The following is an 11,562-nucleotide window of genomic DNA, read 5'->3' as shown; positions in this document are numbered from 1 at the left end:
AACGAACATTTAATCTACAAAGAATCATTGTATTGATAGTTATATATATATACGAATTATCTTGTAAAAATTTTAATGTTACACTCACTATGGCTGAAGATGATGTTTGAAACATCGAAACATGTTCCGTAAATTGAAAAGTGTGGTTGTATTTTTTAAAATATTAGTAACACTTGTGCTATCCAGACCATTTGACAAAGCTATTTATGGCGTTCTTTTCCAAATTGAAGCTTAATTATCTCTGAAAAATGCAGGGTAACCCCCAATTTTCCTTTTAGATACCAAGAACACTTGCTAGGTTCAGTTTTTTTAGTATAGTTTTAAACAGTGCAAAAATATACCTGCATTAGCAGGCACCACCGGTAGGAAAGCCAAGTATCTCAAGCTGCGCAATAACAAGAGTAGGCATCGTCCTTATAGCGAAAGAAATCTCGATATGTCATGAGTGCGGTGCGCAACTGAGGATCAACAAAATGCCCGCAAAGGGTCAACGAGTCACGTGGGACAGGAAGTCCCATGAGGTGCTTTTTTAGTATGAAAGCAATTCATTGATGTCTTAGTGTATTTTGTTGTCGAGTCAGTAACGATAAGTAAGCTTCTTAAGTCATTTGAGCTTCATTATTTGTGTGAGAGGGATGGAAATAATTGATTCCCGATGAAAATAGTTGATTAAGTCTTACCTTGAGACTGATAGTCTCGATTCAATACTCGCCGATCAGTTGTCAGAATCAAAACTGCAGCTACAATTAACAGGGCGTGAAAGACACACTACAAGCGAAGCCGGATTGACCAGTGAGTTCTACAAAGGTTAAAAATTAAAGCAGTTGAATCAGCTGCAGCAATAGCGGCTGTGATTTGCATCAATTCAGATCTGAGTTTGAACTATTCTCGCTGAAGAGATTATCTTATTTTAAAGATCAGATGTTGTCAAAAAGAGACCCTTTCATGATTCTGTTTTAACTGAATAAGCCACGAACGTTTTCGTGTGCTGTAAATAGCATTTTCGAAATTTCCTCGTTTTTTCCTTTTTTATGTTTACATATATTACTAATACGCATGCGTTGTGTACGTACTATCGTTTGATTAGTAGTTACCACATGAAGTAATACAAGAAAAGAAATTGCAAGATATAGACCATCCTTCTTGTAGCATTCTAAAAGCGGAGCTACGAGAAGTCAAGGGGGACACCTACCACAAGTGATAGAAGGTATCTGCTGCTTTGGTTCTTCCTTCGCCGTTCTTTCAGCCTCAGTTCCAAGAAGCCTTTTTTGAGGAGCTGCGAATTGTCAAGGGGACACCTACGACAAGTGATATTGGATATCTGCTGCTTTGGTTCTTCCTTCGCCGTTCTTTCTGTCTCACTTCCAAGAAGCCTTTTTTGAGGAGCCTCCTCTTTCCCAGAATTGTGGTACGTATCTTTTTCTGTTGTTCCGGTGACCCTCCTGGGGACTTAATGCTTGACCTTCTGTCATAACCCAGGGCAAGCCGGTTTTTTTCGTTTTATTGGTTTCTTGTGTGGTGTATCATTGCTTCTGTTTCTCTTTTTCGTCGCTGGTTCCAGTTTTTCTCTTTTTCTCGTCTTTGCCTTTTTGCTAGAGTAATCTTTTGTCGGCTGTTTTTTGGGTTTCCCTTGTTTGTTTATCGTTTATTTGAGCTCTATAGTAAGGAATTTAAGCTATATATTGTGTTGACTTTAATTGTAAGTTATTTTAGTATTAAGAGAGGTATTTTTCAAGTCGAAAGATATCTTTTCTTGAATTTAGTCTAAGGTATTTATTCTCCGTCATCAATTTAGTAGTAGTTTGATACATTCCATTATACTGTAGTTGTTATTGCGAGCACTTATTCTCCGAGTGAATCACTCTTGTAGTAGTAAGGAAACTTAGTTTAAGTATATTGAGAGAAGTGTCTTTCGAGTCGAAAGATATTTTTTCTTCAGTTTAGTTCGTAGTATTTATTCTTTGTTTAATTTATAAGTAGTTGGATTTATTTCAATATACTGTAGTATTTCTGAGCACTTATTCTCCAACTGAATCTTATTATTAAAGTACTTTTTAAATTGAAATACTTTTTTGAAGTACGCTGAAGTATTTATTCTTGTTGTCATATATTGTTGTAGCTGATAAGTTAACCAATTTAAATATTAAAAGAGTAAATTGCTTTTGTAGTAGTAAGGAATCTATTAGTAGTTGGAAGTATTCCATATTCTGTAGTTGTATTTCTGAGCACTTATTCGCTGAGTGCATCATTATTGTAGTAGTAAGGAACTTTATTTGCAAGTACATTAAGAGAAGTATCTTTTAAATTGAAAGAGTTTTTTTCTTGAAGTAAAATTAAAGAATTTATTCTTGAAGTGAAATATTGTTGTAGTTGATAGTTAACAGATTCAAAATATTAAAAGAGAAATAAATATTGTAGTAGTTGATAATTGGCGGCACTTAATCTCAAAGGTGCCATTTGGTTTCTTTTGCTTACACTGGTGTTGTTCTTGTGGTGTCATTTAGTACTTTTACTCGTATCTACCTACTTTTTGATTGCCTATAGCTATGTTACCGTTAACTATCAATATTCAAGTTGGCCGTAAGCTGTCTGATAAGCGACGGGACGAGATATTGGATGCTGTTTTGGGTTATTTTGCCCCTGAAACGATGAGGGCCGTTCAGGTAGGCTATGATGTGGTTCGTGTAACTTTCCGTGAGGCCGAGAATTATCGTTCCGCAAAGGAAAGGGAGGGTGTTCGCCTTTTTGGCATGTGGTGTCGGGTGTTGGGTGGTGGTCCACCGACCACACTCATCCACATATTTGATTATCCCTTTGAGGAGCCTGAGGCCGACATTCGCGCTGCGTTTGAACCCTATGCCGCAATCAAGTCTGTTAAGCGCCAGACTTACTTGTCTCATCCAAGTATTTCGACTGGCACAGTCCTGGTCTCTCTTGTTATGAAAGAGCCCCCGTCCCGCTACTTAATGGTTGGGGACTATTACGTTCGGACTTGGTACCGTGGTCAACCGCTGGTGTGCAATATGTGTTCGGCTGAGGGGCATCGTGCCGCTGATTGCCCGAACCACGATAAATGCCGTTGTTGTGGGGGTACGGGTCATTTTGCCCGTGCGTGTCTCGTTTCCCGTCCTTCTTTTGCCGAGGTTGCCAGAGGCGCGTTGCGGTGCAAAAGTTAACGGGAAACAAAAACATAGCACGGCGATTTTTGACCGTTCAACGATCATTTTCAAATTGAAGGATCATGCGCTTACATATCTTTCAAGTGCGCACGGTTCTGTACGTAGTATGGTTGTGGGTATGTGCTTACCACATGTTGAAATGCAAGAAAAAAATTCCAAACTATAGACCATCCGTTTTAACATATGTTCTAACACAGGAGCTGCGAGTAGTCAAGGGGTTAGTCACGATGGCTCAGGGACCGATTAACCTCTCCCTCTTTGGATTGAAAGTAGCAGGGCCGCTTAAACCGAGTTTTTGCTTTTTTTTTTTTTTTTTTTTGTTTCACTTAAAAATTGTTTAGAAACGCATTTTACTGTAAAAGTTAACGGTAAAAAACAACAACGGCGATTATAGACCGTTCAACGATCATTTTCAAATTGAAGGATCATGCGCTTATACATATCTTACAAATGCGCATGCGTTCTGTGCGTACTATGGTGTGATTAGTAATGTGCTTACCACATGTTGAAATGCAAGAAAAAAATTCCAAACTAGACCATCCGTTTTAACATATGTTCTAACACAGGAGCTGCGAGTAGTCAAGGGTTAGTTACGATGGCTCAGGACCGATTAACCTCTCCCTCTTTGGATTGAAAGTAGCAGAGGCGCCCCAACCGATTTTTGCCTTTTTTTTTTTTTTTTTTTTTTTTTTCACTTAAAAATTGTTTAGAAACGCATTTTACTGTAAAAGTTAACGGTAAAAAACAACAACGGCGATTATAGACCGTTCAACGATCATTTTCAAATTGAAGGATCATGCGCTTATACATATCTTACAAATGCGCATGCGTTCTGTGCGTACTATGGTGTGATTAGTAATGTGCTTACCACATGTTGAAATGCAAGAAAAAAATTCCAAACTATAGACCATCCGTTTTAACATATGTTCTAACACAGGAGCTGCGAGTAGTCAAGGGGTTAGTCACGATGGCTCAGGGACCGATTAACCTCTCCCTCTTTGGATTGAAAGTAGCAGGGGCGCCCCAAACCGAGTTTTTGCTTTTTTTTTTTTTTTTTTTGTTTCACTTTAAAATTGTTTAGAAACGCATTTTACTGTAAAAGTTAACGGTAAAAAACAACACAGGCGATTATAGACCGTTCAACGATCATTTTCAAATTGAAGGATCATGCGCTTATACATATCTTACAAATGCGCATGCGTTCTGTGCGTACTATGGTGTGATTAGTAATGTGCTTACCACATGTTGAAATGCAAGAAAAAAATTCCAAACTATAGACCATCCGTTTTAACATATGTTCTAACACAGGAGCTGCGAGTAGTCAAGGGGTTAGTCACGATGGCTCAGGGACCGATTAACCTCTCCCTCTTTGGATTGAAAGTAGCAGGGGCCCCCAAACGCGTTTTTGCCATTTTTTTTTTTTTTTTTTTTTGTTTCACTTAAAAATTGTTTAGAAACGCATTTTACTGTAAAAGTTAACGGTAAAAACAACAACGGCGATTATAGACCGTTCAACGATCATTTCAAATTGAAGGATCATGCGCTTATACATATCTTACAAATGCGCATGCGTTCTGTGCGTACTATGGTGTGATTAGTAATGTGCTTACCACATGTTGAAATGCAAGAAAAAAATTCCAAACTATAGACCATCCGTTTTAACATATGTTCTAACACAGGAGCTGCGAGTAGTCAAGGGGTTAGTTACGATGGCTCAGGGACCGATTAACCTCTCCCTCTTTGGATTGAAAGTAGCAGGGGCGCCCCAAACCGAGTTTTTGCTTTTTTTTTTTTTTTTTTTGTTTCACTTTAAAATTGTTTAGAAACGCATTTTACTGTAAAAGTTAACGGTAAAAAACAACAACGGCGATTATAGACCGTTCAACGATCATTTTCAAATTGAAGGATCATGCGCTTATACATATCTTACAAATGCGCATGCGTTCTGTGCGTACTATGGTGTGATTAGTAATGTGCTTACCACATGTTGAAATGCAAGAAAAAAATTCCAAACTATAGACCATCCGTTTTAACATATGTTCTAACACAGGAGCTGCGAGTAGTCAAGGGGTTAGTTACGATGGCTCAGGGACCGATTAACCTCTCCCTCTTTGGATTGAAAGTAGCAGGGGCGCCCCAAACCGAGTTTTTGCTTTTTTTTTTTTTTTTTTTGTTTCACTTTAAAATTGTTTAGAAACGCATTTTACTGTAAAAGTTAACGGTAAAAAACAACAACGGCGATTATAGACCGTTCAACGATCATTTCAAATTGAAGGATCATGCGCTTATACATATCTTACAAATGCGCATGCGTTCTGTGCGTACTATGGTGTGATTAGTAATGTGCTTACCACATGTTGAAATGCAAGAAAAAAATTCCAAACTATAGACCATCCGTTTTAACATATGTTCTAACACAGGAGCTGCGAGTAGTCAAGGGGTTAGTCACGATGGCTCAGGGACCGATTAACCTCTCCCTCTTTGGATTGAAAGTAGCAGGGGCGCCCCAAACCGAGTTTTTGCTTTTTTTTTTTTTTTTTTTGTTTCACTTTAAAATTGTTTAGAAACGCATTTTACTGTAAAAGTTAACGGTAAAAAACAACAACGGCGATTATAGACCGTTCAACGATCATTTTCAATATGAAGGATCATGCGCTTATACATATCTTTCAAATGCGCACGCGTTCTGTACGTAGTATGGTGTGATTGGTAATGTGCTTACCACATGTTGAAATGCAAGAAAAAAATTCCAAACTATAGACCATCCGTTTTAACATGTGTTCTAACACAGGAGCTGCGAGTAGTCAAGGGGTTAGTTACGATGGCTCAGGGACCGATTAACCTCTCCCTCTTTGGATTGAAAGTAGCAGGGGCGCCCCAAACCGAGTTTTTGCTTTTTTTTTTTTTTTTTTTGTTTCACTTTAAAATTGTTTAGAAACGCATTTTACTGTAAAAGTTAACGGTAAAAAACAACAACGGCGATTATAGACCGTTCAACGATCATTTTCAAATTGAAGGATCATGCGCTTATACATATCTTACAAATGCGCATGCGTTCTGTGCGTACTATGGTGTGATTAGTAATGTGCTTACCACATGTTGAAATGCAAGAAAAAAATTCCAAACTATAGACCATCCGTTTTAACATATGTTCTAACACAGGAGCTGCGAGTAGTCAAGGGGTTAGTCACGATGGCTCAGGGACCGATTAACCTCTCCCTCTTTGGATTGAAAGTAGCAGGGGCGCCCCAAACCGAGTTTTTGCTTTTTTTTTTTTTTTTTTTGTTTCACTTAAAAATTGTTTAGAAACGCATTTTACTGTAAAAGTTAACGGTAAAAAACAACAACGGCGATTATAGACCGTTCAACGATCATTTTCAAATTGAAGGATCATGCGCTTATACATATCTTTCAAATGCGCACGCGTTCTGTACGTAGTATGGTGTGATTGGTAATGTGCTTACCACATGTTGAAATGCAAGAAAAAATTCCAAACTATAGACCATCCGTTTTAACATGTGTTCTAACACAGGAGCTGCGAGTAGTCAAGGGGTTAGTTACGATGGCTCAGGGACCGATTAACCTCTCCCTCTTTGGATTGAAAGTAGCAGGGGCGCCCCAAACCGAGTTTTTGCTTTTTTTTTTTTTTTTTTTGTTTCACTTAAAAATTGTTTAGAAACGCATTTTACTGTAAAAGTTAACGGTAAAAACAACAACGGCGATTATAGACCGTTCAACGATCATTTTCAAATTGAAGGATCATGCGCTTATACATATCTTTCAAATGCGCACGCGTTCTGTACGTAGTATGGTGTGATTGGTAATGTGCTTACCACATGTTGAAATGCAAGAAAAAAATTCCAAACTATAGACCATCCGTTTTAACATGTGTTCTAACACAGGAGCTGCGAGTAGTCAAGGGGTTAGTTACGATGGCTCAGGGACCGATTAACCTCTCCCTCTTTGGATTGAAAGTAGCAGGGGCGCCCCAAACCGAGTTTTTGCTTTTTTTTTTTTTTTTTGTTTCACTTAAAAATTGTTTAGAAACGCATTTTACTGTAAAAGTTAACGGTAAAAAACAACAACGGCGATTATAGACCGTTCAACGATCATTTTCAAATTGAAGGATCATGCGCTTATACATATCTTTCAAATGCGCACGCGTTCTGTACGTAGTATGGTGTGATTGGTAATGTGCTTACCACATGTTGAAATGCAAGAAAAAAATTCCAAACTATAGACCATCCGTTTTAACATGTGTTCTAACACAGGAGCTGCGAGTAGTCAAGGGGTTAGTTACGATGGCTCAGGGACCGATTAACCTCTCCCTCTTTGGATTGAAAGTAGCAGGGGCGCCCCAAACCGAGTTTTTGCTTTTTTTTTTTTTTTTTTTGTTTCACTTAAAAATTGTTTAGAAACGCATTTTACTGTAAAAGTTAACGGTAAAAAACAACAACGGCGATTATAGACCGTTCAACGATCATTTTCAAATTGAAGGATCATGCGCTTATACATATCTTACAAATGCGCATGCGTTCTGTGCGTACTATGGTGTGATTAGTAATGTGCTTACCACATGTTGAAATGCAAGAAAAAAATTCCAAACTATAGACCATCCGTTTTAACATATGTTCTAACACAGGAGCTGCGAGTAGTCAAGGGGTTAGTCACGATGGCTCAGGGACCGATTAACCTCTCCCTCTTTGGATTGAAAGTAGCAGGGGCGCCCCAAACCGAGTTTTTGCTTTTTTTTTTTTTTTTTTTGTTTCACTTAAAAATTGTTTAGAAACGCATTTTACTGTAAAAGTTAACGGTAAAAAACAACAACGGCGATTATAGACCGTTCAACGATCATTTTCAAATTGAAGGATCATGCGCTTATACATATCTTACAAATGCGCATGCGTTCTGTGCGTACTATGGTGTGATTAGTAATGTGCTTACCACATGTTGAAATGCAAGAAAAAAATTCCAAACTATAGACCATCCGTTTTAACATATGTTCTAACACAGGAGCTGCGAGTAGTCAAGGGGTTAGTCACGATGGCTCAGGGACCGATTAACCTCTCCCTCTTTGGATTGAAAGTAGCAGGGGCGCCCCAAACCGAGTTTTTGCTTTTTTTTTTTTTTTTTTTGTTTCACTTAAAAATTGTTTAGAAACGCATTTTACTGTAAAAGTTAACGGTAAAAAACAACAACGGCGATTATAGACCGTTCAACGATCATTTTCAAATTGAAGGATCATGCGCTTATACATATCTTACAAATGCGCATGCGTTCTGTGCGTACTATGGTGTGATTAGTAATGTGCTTACCACATGTTGAAATGCAAGAAAAAAATTCCAAACTATAGACCATCCGTTTTAACATATGTTCTAACACAGGAGCTGCGAGTAGTCAAGGGGTTAGTCACGATGGCTCAGGGACCGATTAACCTCTCCCTCTTTGGATTGAAAGTAGCAGGGGCGCCCCAAACCGAGTTTTTGCTTTTTTTTTTTTTTTTTTGTTTCACTTAAAAATTGTTTAGAAACGCATTTTACTGTAAAAGTTAACGGTAAAAAACAACAACGGCGATTATAGACCGTTCAACGATCATTTTCAAATTGAAGGATCATGCGCTTATACATATCTTACAAATGCGCATGCGTTCTGTGCGTACTATGGTGTGATTAGTAATGTGCTTACCACATGTTGAAATGCAAGAAAAAAATTCCAAACTATAGACCATCCGTTTTAACATATGTTCTAACACAGGAGCTGCGAGTAGTCAAGGGGTTAGTCACGATGGCTCAGGGACCGATTAACCTCTCCCTCTTTGGATTGAAAGTAGCAGGGGCGCCCCAAACCGAGTTTTTGCTTTTTTTTTTTTTTTTTTTTGTTTCACTTAAAATTGTTTAGAAACGCATTTTACTGTAAAAGTTAACGGTAAAAAACAACAACGGCGATTATAGACCGTTCAACGATCATTTTCAAATTGAAGGATCATGCGCTTATACATATCTTACAAATGCGCATGCGTTCTGTGCGTACTATGGTGTGATTAGTAATGTGCTTACCACATGTTGAAATGCAAGAAAAAAATTCCAAACTATAGACCATCCGTTTTAACATATGTTCTAACACAGGAGCTGCGAGTAGTCAAGGGGTTAGTCACGATGGCTCAGGGACCGATTAACCTCTCCCTCTTTGGATTGAAAGTAGCAGGGGCGCCCCAAACCGAGTTTTTGCTTTTTTTTTTTTTTTTTTTGTTTCACTTAAAAATTGTTTAGAAACGCATTTTACTGTAAAAGTTAACGGTAAAAAACAACAACGGCGATTATAGACCGTTCAACGATCATTTTCAAATTGAAGGATCATGCGCTTATACATATCTTACAAATGCGCATGCGTTCTGTGCGTACTATGGTGTGATTAGTAATGTGCTTACCACATGTTGAAATGCAAGAAAAAAATTCCAAACTATAGACCATCCGTTTTAACATATGTTCTAACACAGGAGCTGCGAGTAGTCAAGGGGTTAGTCACGATGGCTCAGGGACCGATTAACCTCTCCCTCTTTGGATTGAAAGTAGCAGGGGCGCCCCAAACCGAGTTTTTGCTTTTTTTTTTTTTTTTTTGTTTCACTTTAAAATTGTTTAGAAACGCATTTTACTGTAAAAGTTAACGGTAAAAAACAACAACGGCGATTATAGACCGTTCAACGATCATTTTCAAATTGAAGGATCATGCGCTTATACATATCTTACAAATGCGCACGCGTTCTGTACGTAGTATGGTGTGATTGGTAATGTGCTTACCACATGTTGAAATGCAAGAAAAAAATTCCAAACTATAGACCATCCGTTTTAACATGTGTTCTAACACAGGAGCTGCGAGTAGTCAAGGGGTTAGTTACGATGGCTCAGGGACCGATTAACCTCTCCCTCTTTGGATTGAAAGTAGCAGGGGCGCCCCAAACCGAGTTTTTGCTTTTTTTTTTTTTTTTTTTGTTTCACTTTAAAATTGTTTAGAAACGCATTTTACTGTAAAAGTTAACGGTAAAAAACAACAACGGCGATTATAGACCGTTCAACGATCATTTTCAAATTGAAGGATCATGCGCTTATACATATCTTACAAATGCGCATGCGTTCTGTGCGTACTATGGTGTGATTAGTAATGTGCTTACCACATGTTGAAATGCAAGAAAAAAATTCCAAACTATAGACCATCCGTTTTAACATATGTTCTAACACAGGAGCTGCGAGTAGTCAAGGGGTTAGTCACGATGGCTCAGGGACCGATTAACCTCTCCCTCTTTGGATTGAAAGTAGCAGGGGCGCCCCAAACCGAGTTTTTGCTTTTTTTTTTTTTTTTTTTGTTTCACTTAAAAATTGTTTAGAAACGCATTTTACTGTAAAAGTTAACGGTAAAAAACAACAACGGCGATTATAGACCGTTCAACGATCATTTTCAAATTGAAGGATCATGCGCTTATACATATCTTACAAATGCGCATGCGTTCTGTGCGTACTATGGTGTGATTAGTAATGTGCTTACCACATGTTGAAATGCAAGAAAAAAATTCCAAACTATAGACCATCCGTTTTAACATATGTTCTAACACAGGAGCTGCGAGTAGTCAAGGGGTTAGTCACGATGGCTCAGGGACCGATTAACCTCTCCCTCTTTGGATTGAAAGTAGCAGGGGCGCCCCAAACCGAGTTTTTGCTTTTTTTTTTTTTTTTTTTTTTGTTTCACTTAAAAATTGTTTAGAAACGCATTTTACTGTAAAAGTTAACGGTAAAAAACAACAACGGCGATTATAGACCGTTCAACGATCATTTTCAAATTGAAGGATCATGCGCTTATACATATCTTACAAATGCGCATGCGTTCTGTGCGTACTATGGTGTGATTAGTAATGTGCTTACCACATGTTGAAATGCAAGAAAAAAATTCCAAACTATAGACCATCCGTTTTAACATATGTTCTAACACAGGAGCTGCGAGTAGTCAAGGGGTTAGTCACGATGGCTCAGGGACCGATTAACCTCTCCCTCTTTGGATTGAAAGTAGCAGGGGCGCCCCAAACCGAGTTTTTGCTTTTTTTTTTTTTTTTTTTGTTTCACTTTAAAATTGTTTAGAAACGCATTTTACTGTAAAAGTTAACGGTAAAAAACAACAACGGCGATTATAGACCGTTCAACGATCATTTTCAAATTGAAGGATCATGCGCTTATACATATCTTACAAATGCGCATGCGTTCTGTACGTACTTTGGTGTGATTGGTAATGTGCTTACCACATGTTGAAATGCAAGAAAAAAATTCCAAACTATAGACCATCCGTTTTAACATATGTTCTAACACAGGAGCTGCGAGTAGTCAAGGGGTTAGTTACG

This window comes from Montipora capricornis, chromosome 4, assembly GCF_036669925.1.
Source record: "Montipora capricornis isolate CH-2021 chromosome 4, ASM3666992v2, whole genome shotgun sequence".
Classification (NCBI taxonomy): Eukaryota; Metazoa; Cnidaria; class Anthozoa; order Scleractinia; family Acroporidae; genus Montipora; species Montipora capricornis.
Note: the sequence above shows the minus strand (reverse complement) of the source record.